At 44.6% G+C, this 10,690-nt stretch overlaps 1 long non-coding RNA gene across 2 annotated transcripts; it reads left to right on the plus strand.

Annotated features, from left to right (window-relative positions):
• The first annotated feature begins 411 nt into the window (after positions 1-411).
• LOC127018261 (uncharacterized) lies at positions 412-9,885 on the plus strand. 2 transcript variants are annotated; one of them, XR_007766732.1, is made up of 5 exons: positions 412-584; positions 5,319-5,393; positions 6,007-6,083; positions 8,473-8,637; positions 9,720-9,885. It is a non-coding gene; the product is annotated as an uncharacterized LOC127018261 (long non-coding RNA). The 2 variants fall into 2 exon arrangements; XR_007766731.1 differs by lacking the exon at positions 8,473-8,637.
• The last annotated feature ends 805 nt before the right edge of the window (positions 9,886-10,690 follow it).

A 10,690-nucleotide genomic window follows, 5' to 3' on the forward strand; every position in this document is an offset into this window, starting at 1 on the left:
GCCGGGAGCCCGCGGCCGCCCCGGCGGTGCCGCGGGGAGGGCGGAGGGTGACCGGCGGAGCGGAGCGGCGTTGAGCGGCGGTGGGTGCGGGCCCCTCCGTGGCCGCTACCTGTGCGAGCGCCGCGGCCGGGGGGCCCGGGGGGGGGTCGGTCCCCGCAGGGCGGGGTAGCGGGGCGCGGAGGCGGCGGGTGCTCGGTCGCGAAGCTCCGGCGGCGATGGGGGATGCCGGTGCCGTCGGTGCCGCCGCGGGGCGGAGGCAGGGCGTTGCCTGGCGGGAGCGCCCGGCCCTGCCCGCCGGGAGCCCCGCGGTGCGGGTTGCTCTGGGTGCTCTTGCGGGTAGTTTCCCGAAAGTGTTGTCAAAACGGGCTTTGACGGTGGGTTTGCGTCTTTGTTGTTTACCGACAGGAATCTGGAGGGCGCGGCGTTGGTGGGACGAGGGCCTGATCCTGCGGGCCCCTTTGGAGGAAGGAGCAGCCCTCTCCAAGCTGGCTGGCTGCAGGAGTTTCTGCTCGATGGACGGAGGCGTGCTGGTGGGATCGCGTTTTCAACATGCTCTTTGCACTTAAACCACCCCCACCGTGCTGGTATGTCAGATGGGTTTCTCGCTCGCATCGCGTCTTGCTTAGGACCTACAAGGAGGAGCGGGGTAGCCTGGTGCTGTGTTGCGGGAGAGGTGAGCCGTGTCCCCTCGCAGCCATCACTATGCGTGGTGGCCCATGGGGTGCGCAGTGGCCGCGGGCAGGACTGGCCTTCAGCATCGTAAGCTTCTGCTATGGAGGGAAGGAAGAAGAGCTGGGCTTTGAGGTGGGGTTTTTCAGGACAGGAGGCAGCGGTGACGCCTTACTCCTCCCACCGTCTCACAGCGAGGTTGCTAGCAACAAAGTCCTCAAAACTGAGCAAAACAGAGGTGCTGCTCCAGTTGGGCACCCGTGGGATCACCCGAGAAGAGGTAGTACTATGTAAAGCGATGTGAGCGATGTAGAGCGGGAAGGTAAATGGCGCGGCTGCTGCTCTGTAAGCTGCGTTCCTGCTGCGGGGAAGACATGAGACAACTGTATTTGCTGGCCAAGGTGGTGTGTGTCTGCCCCTGCTCTGCCATGAGGATGTTTTCCAAGCTTCAGCACAAACCCGAACAGGGAAGGTTACCTTGATGTAGCACCTTGTAAAATACAGATTTAGTAGTGTCAGATCAGCCATGGCAAAAATTGTAAAACATTTAGAAACATCTTATGCTTTCTCATAGTTCAGCAAGTAGGAGTCCAAATTAGGTTTCTAAATATAGCCATTTTTAAAAAAAGGAAAAATACAGGGATTTATACTATAGTCTTAACAAAGTGGCATTTTTAACCTTCAAGTACATACAAATTAGTTTTCTTCTGAACATTATGTTCTGCTGAGAAAATTCTTCCTTTAAAATCACTTTAGTTTGTACCAGTCGCACAAGGGGTTGGGTAGAGCCTCGCAACGCTCGTGTCTCTGGGGGCAAAGTGGTTCCGTGGGCAGGGTCCCGGGGAGGAGAGCCGGCAGTGCCGCCAGGCTGCGCGGGGCACGACTGTCTTGCCTGGCTGCCGGCCACCCCACTTCTCAGGCGCGAAGGCAGCAGCTCCGTTAGAAGTAGAAGCTGGCACGTTAGGAGTGATGAAATCCAAGAAAACAAATACTGGGGGAGAGCTGTGAGACAGTGGTTTTTAAGGCTGACGTAGTTCTTTATTGCAATTCTGGGCAGCTTTCGTACAGCTGGAGCATCTGGTCATTAACTCCTCACTTTGTTCTCCAACTCCTCAGCTGATTTCTGCCAATCGTTAGTAACGTAGTTGTGGTTTTGAAACATGGGGTTGTGTTTTCCTGCGTGTTCCTATGTGAGATGTGGAAAAACGGGTCTTCTGTTGCATTCCTAATTACGATTCCCAATTTTACAATTGGCTTCTGTATAGGGAGATTAAAGAACAGAATGAGGTTGTGTGCTGCTTTTCTTGTACTCTTCTCTGGTTGATCTTGAGCAGATCCTGGCCGTCTCCTTCCTTCTGACTTTCATTTGCGTTAAACCAGTGGGGCCTTTGCCTTCGTAAGGGCATCACAAAGCAAACCGACGTACCTCGTTCATATCTTATGATCTGCAGCTCCATATGTTTGTTGAATCTTGTGAGAGATACTACAATAAAACACGACCCTGTCAGACTGAGATACTGATCCACTGTTACCTGCTGCTGCTCATCAGTTCTTGCTGGCAGGATCCCCAGGCTGGGCAGCAGCCAGTGATAACGGCAGGAGGGGCTTTCTTGCTTGTAAAGATTTGTGCATCCCCGTTCGTCGTCTGCAGCAGTCTGTCCTTGGCTGGCACCTGTGGAGGACAGTAATATACCTTTATAAACAAGGCTAGATCCTAAGCTTTAGCACAAGTATAAGTAGCCTGATATTTTAACATGTTCCTGGAGGAGGGCTGTTAATAGGTAGGCTGTGACTCCACAGTTGACTTGTTGGGATGGAAGTTTTGTGGTATATATAGGAAAATACTAGTTTCTGCTCTAGTTTATTCAAAACAGCGTCATCGCATTGTAATAAACCAACAGGCTGCTTCGTTTGGACCCAGTGCCATGCTTTAGAGCAGTCTAACCTCAGTGTGGGACTTGGCCAGTGTCTCTGACACCCTTTGTGGTACGCCTTGCGTTTTCCCCTGCTGTGGGGAAAATGTTTGTGGAGGTCTTCAGGCTATAGATTTGCAGCTAATACAGTTGGGGGGGGTGGGCTGATAATTGCAAGGACTGTGGGCTTTGCTGAAAGATATGTTGAACCCATATCTTTCCATGTTAGGCAGGGCAAGGAAACAGCTGTACATGTATGTGTATAAAAAAAACTTTATATCCGTTTCTTATATTTTGTTTCTGTTCACTCACCAGTTTTGAGCATTATTTTGTATTTGGGTTGTTAGAGAGTTTCAGATCTCCTCTATGACCATTAGCTCTTCCTTCCTCTGAACCAAGGCATTCCTCTATAACTTCTGTAGCTGGGTTCCTTAAATCTTGGCTAAACTTCCTGCAGATGGAGTTTCTGAGAAGCCCTGCATCTTCTTCATGCCCTTTCTTCTGCAACCTCACTCTGAGGCCTTACTTGCTAAGGAAGTCCATTGGTCCACTCTTGCTCATCTAGAAAACAGGCTTTCATAAACAGTAGGCATCCCGCCATGTATGAGGGTAGGTTAAGTTAAAGTTCCCCCTTGTCCGTGGTCTGGCAGAGAGTCTGTGCTGATAAATGTCTGCTTACTTGTATTCTGAGACATTGGGGAAAAAAACACCAGGCATTGAAAAATGAAGCAGAATTAATATGTTGTACATATTTCTGTCCCAATTGGGAGAAAATAGTAGTATGTTATTAGGTTGGATGGGGCTTTGAGCAACCCAGTCTAGTGGAAGGTGTCCCTGCCCGTGGCAGGGGGGTTGGAACTAAATGATCTTTAAGGTCCCTTCCAACCCAAACCATTCTGTGATTCTATGTACAGTTGCTTGGACAAGCAGCTAAGTTAAAATGAGAGCAGAACCTGTAAGAGGTTTTCAGCATCCTCTTGCCCTCTTGCCTTCAGGCTGCTCTCCGAGCTGCATGCAATTCTGGTAAATAAACTGCTGTACTGGAGGGAGGAGGGAGGATTTCAGGACAGGCTGACTGGGTACAGTTTTACTTTCATGAAATTAGACAGCTACCAAGCACACAGTGTTCTTTACTTTTAAAAAGACTTTTTTTCCTGGATGAAAACTAACCTTGTGGCTGCCGAGGGCTGTACCTACTGGCCTTGCTGTTTTCTGAACTATTGGTATTTTCACCTAAAGGTTCCTTGCTGTACTTCACCTTTGCTTGTTAAATCAACTGTGCTCTTATTGAAAAGCCTTTTGAAGTAAGCTAGCGGTCATGCCTAATTCTGAAAAGTGAGCGTGTGGTTTCCCCATTCACTTACAAACCGGCTTAGAAGCCTGCAAAAGTTTTATCAATTCTGGCCATGGGGGGGAAAAACCCAAGCCTTTGAAATTCCAGCATGTACCCCAAGACAGGTAACCAGGAGACTTTCACTTACATGCTAATCCTGCACAGCGGTTGTTTGCAGTTCCTGCATCCAGCCCTTTCCAATCTGTAGCTCTTATCTCTTCTCAGCAGTAGGCGACACGAGAGGGAGAGGACGGCCCTGCGAGGAATGAGGGCTCCATTTTTGCTCTTTGTTGCCCGAGTTGTTTCGGGGTATTTGGGTATTTCAGTGATTGCCTGAGGTAGCTGGATGTTGGGAATTGTGCTTGTCTTAAAATAACTCTAGCTTTTTAAAACTTCCTTTTCCTATGATTAGAGGGAGTCCTTACAATAAATGTTACTACAGTGCATCTCCTCTGTAGGATTTGCAGAAAACTGAGTGTTAAGGAGAGGCAGAAATTAAAACTGGTGGACTGGACTGCTTTAAGAGCCCCTGCCTGGGGCTGCTCTGCATGGGGAGCCTCTGAGTCCTGCAGCGATGGAGGTGATGCTGTGCACTAAGTGAATGATTCATCCCTCTACCATTTATGTGCTGGTGCTCTGTTCAAAACTGCAGAATATCCAAAGGCATAGTATCACATATCCTCCTGAATAACATCCCACCTTGTTAGGGAGAGGAAAGGCAGACATGGGATGTTCTGGGTTTCTGTTTCTCTCCGTTATTACATGGAGGACGTAAATATTTAACACGATTAGGTGCAGTTCAGAGGTCTGGATGCCTACATGCTGTTTGGTTTACCTCTGCTGGTATGTCAGCTGGGTCACCTGCCTTGAGTTTGAATATCTTTGTTACAAAGAGTAATGTTTATTATTTCCATGATAATGACAGCACTATGATTATCTGACCATTCTCCCTATGCGCTTGGATGATAAAGGTCCAGGTCTCAGTAGAAGCTCTGAGAGGGAGAAGGGAAAACAGGAGAGAACTTTTAAGCTTTGGCAAAAGATGGGGCACCCCAGCTGCTGGCGTATTACCCTTCCTATATCATTGCTGAAATCGTCCTTAACTGGACTTGCTGTGGAAGGAGGTTGGCATCCTGCGTATAGTACAGGAGCCGCTTGCCCAAGCAGTGGCTCCACTGCACGCCCGGGATTAGGTGCTGTATATAAACTGTTGCAGCCTGCCATTCAATCTAATTTCTTAAGTGCTGTATCATCCTTTTACCTTTGTCAGAGTCAAATACTGTGGGTGAACAGGCAAACAGAATTCTGCAAGGCCAGCACGACACATTCATCTAACTTTGTGATAATATGTAACTTTGACATCTTCACGAGTGCTAAGTTTTATTTATTGGTTCCCTTTGCAGAGTCCCAGTCGTGAAGCTGTCTGTGCTGTACTGGGGACAAGTGGAACAACTTGCTAAAAGCAGACACGATTTTTGGTAAGTAGCATACTGAGCTTCTCTTGTGGATACCGAGGAAAAAATAAAAGCCTCCCTGGCTGGTGGAGGGTTACAAGGAGTCATATTTGAACCTAAAAGTTTGGAAAGTGAGGAGCCTGGCTCTGTCACAGCAGAAATTACTCGTGGTGTTCAATTGGGCAAAGCTGCACTAAGCTATTTTGAAAAATACGACTTATTTTTAATCTGGTGACTGTTATAACAGAAAGTGTTATAGAAAGCGATTCCTTGCAGTATAGCATTGAACTTCAAGGAGATTTTTTCAAAGGTCTTATGGATGGAAACCATTTAAATGGTAGCAGGAAATTATTTGCCTGTGATAGCTAGAGATGTTGCATAACAGCAAAACTCTTGCTCTTATGCCTGTCTTCATCATATGAAGATGTATTCCAGAGAGGCAGGCGAAACTCTTTGGTTTTTGATAGCTCGCATTTATCCTTTTGTAATTATTTCTTATTGATGATTTTTAATACCTTAAAAAGTCATATTTATCTAAATAAAACTGCAGTTATGCTATTAATGCTCTTTTCCTGTATTTTGTATTGTATAATAGTAAATCGCAGGCATCCTTTTACCATTGTTTTGTTTCCTTTAGTGGTTAGAAATGAACTGACCTTGGCAGGAAACACTTAGCCAGGCTGGCAAAGAGACTGCTTAGCCCTCTCGTGTAAGGTGAGTTCAGCTATGTGGCATGACTCCCTCAATATTTCCTCTCTCCTTGTATTACCACAGGGCACACATGTAGTAAATAACATAATAGGTGAAACAACACCTGAACTTGTCCTCGGGAACTTCCAGTTCTAGGGATATGGAAAGGAATCGATTGTTTTCAGGACTCTTCTTAAAATAATACACAGTGTTTATAGTAATGAAGTTAAATGAGGTATTTAAAAGCATATTGACTATATGTCCACTGAAATTGAGCACAACTAGGAACCTGTATTTTTCAGATTAATTAAATCAACATTTCACTTATTGTAAAATTGGTCTTTAAAAAGAGAAGATATGTTAAGGTTTGTGATGGTGCTGCTTTAACTCCTGGTTGACAGTGTAACAGAGCAGACTGCAGCTCCCTAACCTCTGCCTCCAGCTAAGCACAGCAGCCTGTCACGTGAGGAACCGCATCTGCAGGCATTTTGGCCTGAGCCTCAAACCATCTATGCAGTGGTTTCTGAGACGCAACTGGCAACAGATTAGAGCTTGGACGCTGAAAGAAACAGACTCCTATCAGACAATTTTGCCTTGTGCAGTTACTGAATGAAACATCGTGCTGGGAGTAAAATGAGCTGCTTCCCGCCACCCCCCCGCCAAGGGTGTGAGCATTGTGAGGAAAGCTAGAGATGTTAAAAGCCCTGTCAGCACTTAACACTCTGGAGATGAGTTAGGTGGAGAGGATTTAAACAGCGCTTCACCATGTATGTGCAAGCACTGGTTGTCAGAAAAACAAGAAAGCAGTCAGAAGATTGAGGGCAGCTTCATTTGCGATCGTTTATGTGCCAACAATTATTAACTCAAGTAGAGCGGGCAAACTATAAAACTTACTGCAGTGACTTAGAAAGTACTGCACTCTATAAATAATGAAATGAGCAACAGTCAAGAATTTAAACTAGGGTCGATAACTTTGCTTTTAAGCTCAACTAATAATCAATTTGGAACAATTTAGTTGTCTTGCATGCCTTGCTATCTAGAAGTTTTATAGCCCACCTCTTCCTCTGTGTAGGACAGTCACACAAACATTTGATGTAGCCCAAATGAAAAGGCAGAGGTAAGAAGCTGGGAACAGAGGTAAATCCTGCAGAGGAAGATGCTGACCTAGGGAATTTCTCCCTACCTGCTTTAGGAGATGTTTGTCCTTCCTCTACTCACATTCCCTCCTCCTTTCTGCAAGGCACTAACTCATCTGCTGGTGTCCCCTAACAGAAGAGGAAAGGAAGTCTCCAGTTGTAGGACGGAAACATCTTAAAACAATGATAAAATGCTAGCTAAAGCTGGCTACCATTTAACAGATCTCCTTTAAAAAGCACAAGAAAAGTATAATATATAAAAGAATATGGTTCCAAACTTAGATAAAAAAATCTAAATCTGAATAGTCATTAAATACAGTGTCAGGGATGAAACTGATAAAATACGTTGCTGTATCAACTATGGCATAGAGCATTTGTATGGTTGGGGAATCTGAGGTTTAAATCTACAATATTTACAGTTCTGGCTAAGCCTAAGGGGGACATGATATCTAATCTAAAACTTCTAATTGTTACCAGTAGTGTAGTGAGAAGGGATTAGACAGCTTACCTGGGTACCTCCCAGTGAAGCTTGTGTATTACCTTGGCTGGATAAAGACTGCAGCTTTCAGGTATCGGCAATGCTGGGTTATAGGTGCTATTAGTGATTCTTTGCCATATTAGATACCTTGAGCTACGTATTTGTCCAGGAGAGCAAGTGGAAATTATTTTTATTAATGTTTTATTAATGGTAAATATTGAAATTAGACATGCACAAGATAGTACTATTAGAAAGTTTTGAATTATTTAGATGTCTGAATTGCTTTCAGACATCTCCTTGGCCTCTGGTCTGTAAGCACGTTCTGTAAGTGTTTTAAGTTTCATCAATGTATGCAGCTGATAGACATGGGTATAAAGCTCATGGGTTTTTTATAAACCTCTATAGGGATAAATGTGGTTTCTTGTGCAGTGAAGGGAATCCTTCCTTTAATTCATTTACATCTCACTGATAGCTTAGCTCCCCTCTGTGCTGGGTAAAACTACAAATGCTAGCAGCACCGTTTATGTTACAGGCTTGTTAACTATACTGCCTACTCTAAAATACACTGGCATGTGCTGCAGCGTGTCGTTATGCACAAAAGAAACACTGAATTTTATTGAAGTGATTTACAAAAATTTCTCATAAACGCTGAAATGTTCTGATACAAAGCTAAAGATATGAAAACATTTGTACGTGCTTCGTGGTTTCAGAAGCCCTTTAGGTCTGACTTTCTGCCAGGAACACCACCCACCACTTCCGAGCACTGGCACTTCAGTCCTACAAACTGTATTCTAAACAGGTAGCGACGTTTTTATGAACTAGCAGAAAGAGGAGAGAAGCTTGTCACCGTGAACCTGGTTCTCATGAGTCAGCTGCTAGACTGGGGAAGTCCCGTCCTACCCGTGAAGCATCATTTGCCTGCAAATGGGATTGACGTCCTCTGCAAATATTTGCCTGCGATCAGGTTACTGGATTGGAGCCCCTATTTCCCCCAGTATATAAAGCAAATAAATAAGGCTTAACATCTTTGCCACGATTATGTTTTCAAAGGCTATTTACAAAAAAAATCTTTAACTTTGGCTGACCTTAGTACAACGTCATCGGGTGAAGCTGTAGGGAACAGTTGGTTTCTGTGTAGCAGAGTCTTTATTTTTGCTGGCAGTCTATTAACTCTGATAAGTGGGTAAGCTCATGCCAAGCAAAGTCAGGCATATCATGAGATTCTGCTTTGCCTGTATAGAGAAAGTAGCCGGAGAAACAGCTTTGGAGGCTAATAAACAAAAACCCCATATACCAGAATTTGGGGCTGACCAGTTCTGATTCTTGAGGAGTTTGACAAAAGGACCCTGTCGGGTGTTTCGTTCCCCACTTTCCCTTCTCTAGGTGTAGAGTTGTCCTGCTTTAGTAAATGGTGCTCTAGCTCTGTCAGAACTGCCTTGAACACAGCAGTCTGCTGCTGCTTTCCTTAACCTCTCAAGGGAGAAAACGAAAAGCAGCTCTTGTTCCTCATGAATGCCTTCTCATGACTCTGTCCTCAAGCCTCCCTGAGCAACAGCAGAATGACACTGAGAATTAGTGTCACTCCTGCCCAAAGGGTGTACAACAGCCATGACACAAGGCTCTTGTTAGGTGGTGGTTGTGTGGTGCTTCTGTGGGGTGTTTGGTTTTTGGTTTTATTTTCTTTAGCAGCAGCAGTCACTGGAGTTAATCAGTATTTGTTTACAGATTCAGGAAAAGAGTGCTGCATTGTCAGTTTGGAAGAAACAGATTTTTTTTTTTTTTTTTTTTTTTTTCCCCTAAGACCTTTACATTCCTAGATGGCTTACATCATCTACTGGGAATTGCATTCAAAGGCAGCTTGAATTCAGGTCAAGCTTTGCCTGCTTGTAGTAGATGGATGTTACTGATAAAAACATTTTACGCACACCATGCAGAGATTTATTAAAGTTGCTTCTACAAGCGTCTGTAGTGAATTTAGCTTTTCCTTTGAGCTCACTGAGAATGGTAAACTATTTATTGCGTTTATATGAAACACTATTTTGACAGATTTCTTCAGAAGTAAAGAAGCACAAAAGGAGACGTTCTGTTCTTTGAAAATAACTGGAACCACTGGCAAGAAGCAGCAACACTGTGCATCAAACAAGGAAACCATTTCCAGGTTATTCAAAACATGCTGTTGAACTGAATTTTGCAGCTGCGTTTTCAAATGTACCATGGGATGCATCAAATCCAAGGATACCTTTCCAGGTTCAAATGCTATCCAGGATGAAAGTATCAGGGAAGGTAATGAAGGATGCACTGGGGAGAAATCATCACTGATAGCAGTGAAGGTGGATGAGAAAAGTCCATCAAGCACTATAGTGCTAGACTATGCACACCGTCTCTCCCGTGAGATTCTTGATCAGGCGGTGAAACAGTGGGCAGTGACTGAAAGCAAATATAGCGACATCCCTTTTATTGAAAGTGATGTGCCCTGAGCCCTGACTGGCAAGGACTGTCTTCACAGTGAGTGTCCTGTCTGTTAAGCAGTTTGTATTTGGTACTAGTGCAAATAAAGTAAAATCAGCTGTGATTTGAGCATAATGCCACGATATGAATGTGTTTGCAAGGAAAGGCTGAAAAATTTTGCCTTTTAATCTATATTGCTAAGAAACTAATTGGATTACAGTAGAATGTATTAATCAAGTGTCATTTGTTATCAGCCGTACGTCGAGTATATTCTGTCTTTGTATGTGTTGAATGTGATCAGAAATTAGTGTTAAAAAAAGAGGATGAGAAGAATGTGGCTGCCCTGCAACTGTACAAGCACTACCACAGAGGCCCCAAAGATGCTTAACAACAAAGCATGGATTATTTTTATGTACTGCATAAAAAATCAGTGGCCTGTTTGTAGGTGAAAAGAGAAGAATTCTCTATGCTTGGTAAATGTGTCCGTGTTTTGCTAAAGTGAAACCAAGGTCTGCATGTAGCAAAGATGACTGCTGGCATAAATTTTACTTTGATTCTTTGACCTGACT

This window comes from Gymnogyps californianus, chromosome 7 (genome assembly GCF_018139145.2).
Source record: "Gymnogyps californianus isolate 813 chromosome 7, ASM1813914v2, whole genome shotgun sequence".
NCBI lineage: Eukaryota > Metazoa > Chordata > Aves > Accipitriformes > Cathartidae > Gymnogyps > Gymnogyps californianus.